Source organism: Lemur catta, chromosome 1 (genome assembly GCF_020740605.2).
Source record: "Lemur catta isolate mLemCat1 chromosome 1, mLemCat1.pri, whole genome shotgun sequence".
Taxonomy (NCBI): Eukaryota; Metazoa; Chordata; class Mammalia; order Primates; family Lemuridae; genus Lemur; species Lemur catta.
Genome location: NC_059128.1, coordinates 50,851,982 through 50,864,590, shown reverse-complemented (window position 1 = coordinate 50,864,590; position 12,609 = coordinate 50,851,982).

The window sequence follows — 12,609 nt, the reverse complement described above, 5'->3', positions numbered from 1 at the left end:
GTTGGGAAAACTTTTATATACATCAGCCTAGGCAAAGAATTTATGAATAATACTATTTTTTTATTTGCCTGTACTTATTTTACTGAAGACTTTTATTTATAGGACTTTGAAATACTGTGTAATGTCCTTTCACTTCAATCCAAAGTACTCCATTTAGCTTTTCTTCTTGGGCAGATCTGGTGGTAACACAGTGTCTTAGTTTTTGTTTATCTGAGAATGCCTTAATAACCCTCTTATTTCTAAGGACAGTTTTGTTGGATATAGAATTATTGGTTGATGGGTTTTTAAACACAATTTTTATAATAATAAAAAATATATACTCAATATTTTATGTCATTATACTCCCTTCTGACCTCCATAGTTTCTGATTAGAATTCAGCTATTATTCTTATTGAAGATACCCTGTTAGTGATAAATTTCTTGTCTCTTGTTGCTTTTAAGACCCTCTCATTGTCTTTGGTTTTCAGTAGTTTGATAATGTTTCTGAGTGTGGATGTAATTGAGTTTTTCCACCTTGGAGTTTGTTGAACTTTTTGGATTTGCATATTGATGTATTTGACTAAAATTGAGAACTTTGCAGTCATTGTTTCTTCAAGTATTCTTTCTGCCACCTTTTCTTTGTCTTCTCCTCTGGGACTTCCATAATTTATATCCTCCTGATGGTTTTCTACACGTCCCTTAAGCTATGTTCACTTTTCTTCATCTTTTTTTTCTTTTCACAAACCCAATAAATTCATTTTTCTGTATTTAAGTCCATTATGATTTCCCCTGCCAGCTCAGTGAACTTCCCCTGTAGTGAATTTATTATTTCATTCATTACAATTTTCAGCCTCATATTTTTAATTCATGTTTATAATTTCTATTTTTATTGGTATTATTGTGTTCATACTAAGTATTTTCTAATTTCATTTAGTTCTCTACTTATGTTTTCTTTTAGTTCTTTGAGTATATTTAAAACAGCTGTTTTAAAATCATTTTCTAGTATGTGTGATGCCAAACCTTCCTCTGAGATGGTTTCTGTCAATTTATTTTGTTCCTTTTCATTTAATCCTCCTACTTTGTCTGCCTTGTGTGTTTTTGATTGACAACTGAGTGTTTGATAATTATAACATGGTAACTGTGGACATGAGATTCTACCTCTTCCATAAGATTTGCTATTTTTTTTAATTCATGAAAGCTGTAGTAATCTGTGTAGTGACCTTTCCAAGCTATATTTGCCAAAACTGTCTCTGTTGGTATTTTTCATCACTGAAGTGTCTGTTTCTTTAGCTGGTGTATGACTAATGTTTTGTCATAGGTTTCCTTGAACTCTAGGAGCTAAAAATAAAACAAAACAAAACAAAAAATCAAAAACTTAGAAAACAAAACAAAACAAAGTACCTCTTTCAGTATTTGCAGATTGTCTCTGTGCTGTGACACTCTTTTAACATTTATCCAGACTTACACCAGGCCTATGCATCAGTCCAGGGTGGAGACAGAGGATCTTCCCTGGCCTTTTCTAAACATGTGTCTTACTTGGGAAAGTGCTTAGCTTTCTAAATTCCCCTGTATACACAGTGTTTTTTAATGTCCTAATTTCCCAAACAATGTCTTCTTGGACCTTAGGAAGTCTAGTTTATATCTCTACCGTAATCTTTTACCCCAAGCATCTTCAGTTTGTTAGTTTACCTTGCTGCATTTTTGAGCAATAACAGTTGTAATTTATCACATTTAACAATTTATAGATAACAATTTAGTGGAATGTGCTTGGAAATTTTTTTTATTTGAATGAATTTCTGAATGGAATAGCTTAAGAAATGTTCTTAAGAATCTCCAATCCCTAAAAGGCATCTATTATGGGTTAAGGAAGATATTTCAAAACTTCTGACCTCTTTTATCAAACTTTTTCAATTCTGCAACCGTTTGTTCAACATTTAATTGTCCTTGATCTAGTACTCAATATTTAAGAGTCCTTGGTCTGATACTCTTTACTGGGGATACAGACATAAATGACTCAAAGGACTCCCAAATATTCATATCTAGATAGTAGTTAAATGTGTGGACACATATATTTACCTAAGAATTTATATTATTAGGTTATTTAGGACCACAACTATGTGAAAACAGAGTATAAACCAATCCAATGGATCAAGAGAGATGAATACAAAAAAAAAAAAGCTCATACAATGGTGCTACTTAAGATGAGTAATATTTAGTAACATCTCAAAGTCATAATTCCAATTATAGAACCACAAGATCCTATGATTTAATTTTGAACCTGCACTCAGTACTTTACCACATCAACTCAATCCACCTTCCCCAAAGTCCACATACCCTTGTGTTATTTATAGAAATGTGTGTCTTTGTCTCTAGACTTAAAATTCCTTTGAGAATGTATTATGTTCTATTAAATTTTGGGTCTCCTACAATGTTTAGTGTAGTGTTTTGAATATATACTGTCTTGTAATATAAATACATTGCAACAGTAGCTGTATGCAGAGTGAGCTGATGAATGGCAAATTTGGGGTCAACTATGAGCACGTGGAAAAGTCTATCTGTGATGACATTTGGGTAATAGCTAACGAACAGAGAGAAGTTGTTTATTTATTCAATAAACTCATATTTATTTAACACATATTTGGTAGAATCATGTGCTGCTTAATCTTTTAGATGATTGAGATAGAACAGAGACTAAGAGACTTTTGAATATCTGAGATGTGTTCATATCAAATCAATGTACTAGGCATCATAGAAAATCTGGTTCCTGAGCTATGAAAGTTCATTTTCAAAGGAGTAGATAAAGGTATTAACAGCAAATTCTAAGACATAATATATGCAAGATAGTAAGCATAATATATACACTATGAGAAACAAAGAGAAATAAATGATTATAAATGATTACATGTTTCTGAGTTTGATGTCTGAGAATATAGTGATTAACACTGAGTAATGGAAAGATGAGTGACATCAAGTGTTATTTCCATTTTAAATGTATAATTTTAAGTTTGATAATGATGACAATAGAAACTTTCAGCTTTGAGAATGGGGAAATGTATGTAACTCTAAATACAAAATGAAATAAAATTTTAACCACCATTCTTGGATGCTTAACCACCCTTCTCTTGTTCTTCTCTAGGAAACTTATTTTCTATCCTTAACTCAATAAAGAGTCTTCCCAGGACATTCTCTCTATTATTACTTAAATTACTTCTTAAAGTCTCCTTTCAAAAATAGTTTAATACTCCATTCTCTATGCTGGCTGCCTTGACTGAGCTGAAGGATTTGAGTCAAGTGAATTAACTGATACAGCTTTGACAATTGTGAATAGCTAAAATTGGCTGTATACATTTCTTTGTATTTCATTATTTGTGGTTTTTTTCCATAATATGATTGTTAGTAGTGCTTTATTAGTCCTTATTTATTATTTTCTTTAATATCAGGAAAGAAATTTTCATTGTGAAATCAAATTAACTGTAAGTTCATTTTATTTTAATAACCTCAGTAACAGGATTTTTTCCTAGGAATTTTATGTTGGCAATTATTTTAGTGTTCTGCTATATTTCTTTTATTTGCTCAATGGCAAATACTTGAATTAAAAAATAGTATTCAAGAATGAGAACAATTATTTATTTTCATTTTTAAAATATAATTTTCAAAGGTATAGGAAAGTCAAAATAGTGATGACTATTATTTAGATGCAAATAACTAATATTTATGTCCCTGACATTGTGTCCCAAAAATCAGTTTTCTTGTTTACGTAGTCAGTGAAAACCGTAACAACTAAATGCTAACACTCTAATCCTTCTTTGGGAAGATTTTTTGAAACAATGTAATTTGCTCATTCTAGTTCTACAGTCCAATAGCCCTATTATTTTCTCTACAGTCTTTTTTATTCAAGAAAGAATAACACAATGTAGGCAAACCATATTTTTCAAAGGAATGTTTTCAGTGTGTTTTTTAATGACACCAAATATTATCTAAAAAAATATTTCTCAAACTTTATTGGACATCAGAATTGTGTGTTTCCATTATTTAAAATGAAATGTTTATTTTTAAATAAACAAGGAATTATTTTGATTAAATCTCATTGCTCTTAGTGACACCATCTCATCCTATATTACTTTACAACTTGGAGGCCTTTTCTACGCTACAAAAATTGTAAAATGTTTCTGCCAAAATTTTCTATCATCCAATTGTAATTTATTATCAAAGAATGTTCACTTTTATGCAAGTCATAAATTGGGGAATTAATTGTTTTATTTAATTATGTAATTTTAATGTTCTAGTAAATTAAACAAACCCAAATATAAAAACCATAATATTAAATTATTTGTCTGTAAAGGTATTTATTATAGTGCCTCCATAACTATTCTGAACATGAGCTCATACGAAAAGTATTTAGAAGTAGCACTAAAGTTTTCCAGAGGAAAAAATATCAAGTAAGTCAACTAGTATTGTGTTCCTTACAATTTCAGATTTCCTCAGATCTCAACATGTTGCCAAACCATGATTAATATAAGACTTTGACGCAAAGGAAGAAAGCAAACCAACATTAGTAATTCAGAAATATTTTAAGAGCGATAATTGTTTTTAGTTCATTAAAATGGAAAAATCATTCTAATATATTTTTTGAATTAGTGAAGATACATAATATCTTCATATCAATAGTAATTTTATTATGTAACATTTTAATACTCTATATTTTATAAAATGTGCTACTAAAAGTTCCATTCCAAAAGCAACAACTGGATGCTAGATCAATCAACTCTTTGATATGTCAAGTATACTGAATTTATATATTTAATTAGCCTCATTAGTAATCTGTACAAGATAGTTTCTTTACAGAGATCCTTTAAAACTAGAGATAAGATAAAATAATGGATAATTAATCAATGTCCGGTTATTTAAGGTAAGTAAATAAGGCAATCTTATCTTTCCCCAGAATGCTGGATATTTAAATTTTCAGAAATATCTAATTTGTACCATCAATAATTCTTTTTTCTCTTTCATCTTTTCAACCATCTTTATCTTATTTCTTTATACGATTGGTTTTTAATGTAATATTCAGCACATTTTTTTACCTATTTTTAATTTCTGTGAAATTATCTTCAAATTGTACTATTTACTATATTCTTGAATTTTAAATTAAATATTCAACTACATTTTCACATTTTTATCTCAAGATATTTAAAATTTATCTAATTGTACACAACTTTTTTCCTTACTTGGCTACATGATTCTCTCTTGGTCTTGACATTTTTGTCAGTCTTATAATGTTATGGTCCTCATGATTAATTGTTCTGATATTTTTAATATGTCTTCTAATTTGACAATAACCCAAAAAGTAGGCACAAGAGAAAGATGAAGTGTACTGAATATAGTATATTGAAAAATAGCAGTTGCAACAATTTGTAAAGGTCATGTAGAAATAATAAATGAAAGCATAATTCTGGTTGTCTGCATAAAAATAAATTAAGTTACAATAGTGGCCTTAGATAAGGAGTGCTCATAGGAAATGGAGTTAGGCATCTAAATACAGGGACCAAAGAAGTGGGTGTGGGTAAGAAGAGATGCTATATTAAAGAAAATTATGGAAGACTGGATATATAGAATAGGTTTACCAGTTAAGGTGAATCTGAGGGCAAGTAGAGAGTAGAAAATTGTCAAAAGTATCTAAATGGAGAAATTGGTGAATAAGGAAAAGAACATGATAACAAAAATATGAAATGTATTTTTAGACCCAAGACAGCTTTCTGTAAATGACACCTAATACTTATATTTTGATAGGAGATAGTCCATTTTTATGGTCTAGAGACTAAGCCAGATATGAAAGAGCATGAAGAACATGGATTAATTTCCAAAGGGCAACAACATAATGGTGCAGGATACTTTGAGGTGGAGAAAATAAAAGGAGGGCATACTAAAATTAAAATAGTGATGAATTTCACATGCATCTGTGTGTTTTTTCAGAGCTGGTTCTTTCATCAGTAAGATAGCAATCAAAATTTTTTGTTTGTAGATTTTGTTGAATCTTACCCAGATTTCTTTTCCTACATGTGGCCAAAGTATGGTGCCCTAGAATGAAGAAGGTTAAAGTTAGGCTAAAGCGGACACTCTAATTAAAAAGCCTCAGTGTAGTATCATCAGGCTATATTCAAAGCTGATTCTATTTGGTTATTGTTTATTTGATTGATTTTCCAAGAGTTAAAAAGAACAAGAGAGTCATTAATATAGTGGAGAATATAATTCAAGACTTCTGACTCGCCAGTGTAACCACTATACCATATTCTGATGACCTTGTGTGGGAGCTCAGATATAATTTATAAAGCTTTAAAAATCATGGTCTAGTATTTTGTGTTTCAAGCCAGGACTCAAGTATATTAGAGCAGGATCTACTTCATCGAACAAATATAAATTGCTTTTAGTTGTAAGTGTGGTCTTACTTAGCTTAAATCATTTAAGCATCACTTATAAATGTATTCAGTACTGAATTACAGCTAGAATCTTTGTCTTCAAAAATAGAATGTTTCACTTTACAAGAGTTAGAAATCCTAGATTCATTATGAGAAGCTGATGCAGCAGTATCTTTTCTGGTTTGCATGGAAGCCTTTATATGGCATGAGATAGCTGATGACACATTCTAGAAGACATATATTTAAATTTATATAATCTCTAACATTATAATTTTATAATATATTCATTTTGCTTGGTAATAATGCATTTATATAGTTATTGATATGTGATTTGTGATAGATGTGTTGTTATTCTCACTGGAACTCATGGCCCCAGGTAGAAATGTTAAGTAAGCAAGTTTATCACAGGTATTCTTTCATCATCCTTGGAAAATCCCTGAAATACAACTACGCTGCACCTCTCTAAGGTTTTTGCCTATGCTCTCTGGCAGTTCAAAATTTCTTTACAAATTTCTTTACAATCTATTGAAAGCACAACATGAAGCTGTGTTTTTCATAGAACTTTACTTAAGTTTGAGACTATTTTAATTTTCTTAAAGAACAAAGGTGGAGCTAATGGAGATCAAGTCATATTCTCTTGCCACTGCTATCTCTTCAGAAGATTTAAGTCCAGTCAGGAGGTAGGTAATAAATGCCCTGGATTCTCCAGAACCAATAAATAAGAACTTTGTCTTTGTGATATTAAACTGCCTGGAAAATTCAGTAAAAGTTTTAGTGGAACATCGATGGCCTTATAGAGACTGCTTTTAATAACATACAACACCACTTGTTTGTAGATCCAAGTGACAGGTTAAATTGAACTTAATTTTCTCATTAGTGACTAAATATTAAACAATCATCTCAGGCAAAGAGATGTGCTTTTAATTTAGAGGCATTAAACTGCATATACTTAACCCAAGACTGGATGGATGGGGAAAATAGACATCCACATACCCTTTCTATGTCTCTTTACAGAATATTTTTCAAATGAAATAAACTTTCAATCAAAATTTAAACCCAAAATCTCACTATCACAAAAAGATCTGAAAATACTTAAAAGTTGATCATTTAAAAGTTAAGGGAAAAGGAAAAGCCTAATTCTTAATTATCTACTTTATTGTTAAATAAACCATACATTTTTCCCCATTTGAAGAAGCTGTGACCACTACATTCTCAAAAGGGGGAAGATAACTTACCTAATGAAACATAGTGAATTAAAACCCATATGAATGTGTGCATGAGACAGAATTGATAATAACTATTTGTTGGATGAACAGATAAAATTAATATGAAGCAAAAATATTTTCAAACATTAAAAAAATAAGCCATCACATTCATAAGGGCACAATTGTTTATAGGTTTTTTTTTATATTAATCACTAAAATAACTTCTCTTCTTAAATACCTAACATCAATTGGGCCTTGGCCTAAAGACCAATTGGAAAAAATATCAACTATTATAATGCTTTTAATTTAATCACATGTCATAAGACCAGATAATCTCATCTTAATTAAATTGATCAGGTCCTTGGTTGAATTTACTAGCTAATCTATCCAATGAAAATCTCCATCATGATATTTATAAATACATACCTATAAACTTGATAATAATTTTACTTAATCATATTTAAATCCAGGTTCATATATCAGAAAGTACCGAACCTGTCTCCTAAGCACTGTCATCCTTTTTTCTTGCAGGTGGATTGTTATATTAACACCATAGAACAGCTCTTAAAGACATAAAACTAATCTATAATATGTCAAAGAGGTAGCACCATGCAGAGGTAAACACTATATTATTAAAATGAGATAGTACTTTTATTTCAGCCCTATTTCTACTACAACTAATACAGTAAATAATACTACTAACACTAAATTTATTAAGAATTGCATACTTGCTATATGCCCGGCACATTTTTTGTCATATTGCATTCATTAATGTATCACATTCTTGTTAGAGTTTTATGAGTTAGATATAAACTTTTCCATTTTTAAAAGGTGAATGAAAGTTTTAAGAGGTTAAACAACTGTCCCAGGATGACTCAGCCCATGAATGTTAGAGGCACAAATCAACCTCCAAACCTCCCAGCATTCCCTGTCATCCTCAATTCATGTCCATGTGACTAACCTTAATATCTCCAGGATAAAATAGTATTAGAACAATGACATTATACTATATTTGAATAGTAAATGTAATATGTGAAGGGTCTCTTTTTTTAAAAAAATAATTTGTCATAATGGGCAGCCATTTCTTTTAAAATTAGTTTCAATATAACTTTATTAAAGTTGAGTTAGTTATGAAAAAATTTATTGGGGACTTTAACTTTTTTATTTTTATAAAAGTATGGGATACATGTGAAATTTTGTTATGTGTATATTAAATAATACATTGTGATCAACTTAGGGTATGTAGGGTATCCATCCCCTGAGTACATTACATTTTATTAAGTATAGTCACATTACTCAGCTATCAAACATTGAATTTCATTCTTCTATCTTCCTGTATGTTTGTACCCTTTAACCCACTTCTCTTCATTGTCCCCTCCCCATCACTCACCCATCCCAGTTTCTGTTATCTGTTTTTATACTGTCTACCTCTATGTGACCAAATTTTTAAGCTCTCACATATGAATGAGCACATGCAATATTTTTCTTTTAGTGCCTGGATTATTTCACTTAAGATAATGACTTTGGTTCTATGCACATTACTAAAAATGACATGGTTTCATTCTTTTTTGTGGATGAATAGTATTTTGTTGTGTATATTTACCACATTTTCTTTATCCGTTCATATATTGATGGATATTTAGGTCAATTCCATATTTTTGCTATGTGGATAGTGCTGCAATAAACATGTGAGTGCAGATGTCACTTTGATTTACCAATTTATCTTACCATTGGGCACTTATTAAGTGTTTTGTACATAAAATTTTAATTTACCAACACTGGAGTTAGGTTTGATGATCACTAGTTTGCACCCCTGTAATATGTGGAAATTTAAAAAAATTAAGAAAAAAAAACTGAGGCTCACCTCAATTAATAAATAGCCTAGGTCACCCTATTCCTAAGCAGTAAAATCATAAGTTAAACTCAGGTGTGTTTGTCCCAAACACACACATTACTTCTTGTATACATATACATATATGTGTCTATGTGTCTATATATATGTATGTATACATATGTGTGTGTGTGCATACAACAAAAGTGGCTAATAATGGGCATTAGGAGCAGTTCCAATGGCTGTGCACCACCTCTTTGACCTTCTGGAATGGCGTGTGTCTACACTACAAAAGGTAGTACTACAAGAACCAGTTGGAGGTCCCAGGAAACAAAGTATAGATACAGCTGGTTTAAGGGATGCTTTTCTCTGTACACTCATTTCTGAGCAAGATATCCCAACTTGACATGAAGGAAGGCTTCCTGACCTTCCAAACTTGCCGTTACAAACTCTGTTATAGATGGGACACTTGTTGGGGTCAAGGTTTTCATGAATACTGACTTGGGATTGAAAGACATTTGACATGTGCTGCACCACATCTACAGTGCACTGTATGTGGAGCTGGTGATAAAGAAGGTCCTGTGTCCTTTGAGCCCAACTGTGCCAAGTGAGTCTTTCCACTCCTGACCGCAGACTGCATTCTTATGTCTGCTCTCTGCCTTCTTCCTCCACTTGACCCAGCTGAAGGAAACACCTTAACCCCACCAACACCTGGGTTCCTTCCTAAACTGTTTAACCTGAGAGCCACCCCCAACCTACAGATCTTCCAGGGCAACAGCTTAACCCAACTCCTTCCCTGCCCTGTGCCCTCCAGCCACTGGAAAGAAGCCCTCGGGAGTCCCTACAACCGCCAAACTAGCCTCTTCTAGTTTTATCCTCTCACTCCTGTGTGAAAAGCACAGAATAAATTTTTAACACCTTCAAAATATTTTATATGTGTATGTATGTGTGTGTGTGTGTATATATATATATATATACATATATATATATAAAGGATGTTTTCCTTTTAATGCACATAATATAGTACAGCGTTCACCTCATGGATATGTGAATCATAATCATTGTCCTCTGTTATTAAATACTCTGAAAAAATAATATGAAAAGTTGCATAGAATCAATTTTTTTAAAATACCTGCATTAAAATTAATTAAACCATATCCCAATCTATTGGATTTAGGTGTTATAAACACAACTATGAGAAATTCTTACAACTACTTCTAGCCATCAAAGATATTGCCATTTGGACACTTTTGATTCATATGACCAAAATGGCATTCAGAAGTATTGGGTTAAGTTATCTTCCCACGAGCAATGCCTGGAAGTGCCTATCTTACCATACACCATAACAAAAATGGGGAATTATCATTACAGAAAAGAAGGTCTGATCAATTTCTAGTCTGGAAAATATATTGTTATTATATAGGTAATCCTTGTGTAATAATGACTTTGGTCAATTTTTACATGTTTATTGGTACCTATACATATTTCCATATTTCTCTTGAAATTTTGATTATTTTTACATTGATTTATAAGTATTATTAAACATAATATCATTAACTCATTTTCATGTGTACTAACATTTTACAAGCTTGTGATTTGCCTTGTATTTTCATATAATCATTTACAAATATTGGAGTTTTAATTTATAGGTAGTTAAATACATTATTTTCTGGGTGGTTCTTTTTGTATTTTTAGTTTTGTTTTTATGTTTAGAAAGTTTTTGACAATAAATACTAACATTTTCCTTAAATTGTTATATTATTTAGTAATTTACTTTTTCTTTTAACTTTCTGTTTGGAAATATATCTTTGTTATATAGTGTATGCCAGAGAAATTTATATTTTTTTAATTTTTAAAATTTTAAAATTTTTCCATTTGCTCTATTTGTTGAATAATTCCTCTATTCTTCATTGATTTTCTTTCATTATTTTCCAGAAACCACTTTCTGTTATACATACATGGACACACAAACACAATCTGTTTCTGCACATTCAACCTGTTGTATCGATTTGACTGATACCACATCAATGTTTCTATTCTTGAGGAGACATTTTTTAACTATATAGTACATGTATAGCCGCATGGTCTTCTAGAACTTTTCTTATTTTCTTTCATCTTTCTAAAATTATTTTGTATTGTTCTTAATGAACTATAAAAGAATCGAGGGAGAGTTTCTATACATTTGAATCTTTGATCTAAGAAAATGATTTGATTTACTCAAGTCTTCTCTTTCATCTCTGATTTAAGATTCATAATTTTTGTCTTATACTGTACATTCCTTTGTAAATTTAAGGTTAACTTTAAAAATAAAAAGAGTAGTATTTTAGCTTTTTTTTCCTGTCTAACTTGATGATAGCTCTAACTTGAACTGCAAGATCATTTCTTCAAGTGTTCCTTTCAGTTTCATTGCCATGAACGGTGGTTAAGATGCTGTCCTGGTATCCAAAATATCTGACTTTGTAAACCCATCTTATCACTTATCTGTGTGCCCTTAGCAAGATACTTAAGCTTTCTTTACCTCTATTTCCTCATATATCAAATAGTGATATTAACAGAAAAAATTTCTAGGTTTCTTGTGAAATATAAATAATAACAGTAAATGCTTATAACAGTGTCAAATAATTTTAAGTCTTCAGTTATGAAATTCCTAATCTCAAAGGTAAGATGTTAGCTATTATTATTAACATTATATCTTACTACTAAAATGCAATGAGAATAGGAAAGTTGGTATGATGATGAAATGGAGCAGTGATAACAACAAATGTGTTTTGGATCAGTCAAATTAATTAACGGAGTCATGTAGACATCAGACATAGTCAGGCATCCAGAATTTTAACAGTCTTGTCAAAACAATCAAGAATATTTTTTGATTCTGGGAAAAAGATCTATGACAGCTGAAGAAGCATAATTTCTAGTGGCAATTATTATTTTAATAGAGTTAAAAAGTTTATTAATTATGATTATGATGATTTTCTCATTATTCATATATATTATAATGAAAAAGATTAAATGTAAATTACATAAGTTCTTGGTAATACATCAATGGAGTAAAACCAATTGTTTTAATGTGTCTTCATAGATTTTATTTTATGAAAAAGTGTATTTTGGAAAATGACACAAACAACTTTAAGGTGAAATGAACTGGCATTTATTATATTATTTATAAAATATTTTAATCATT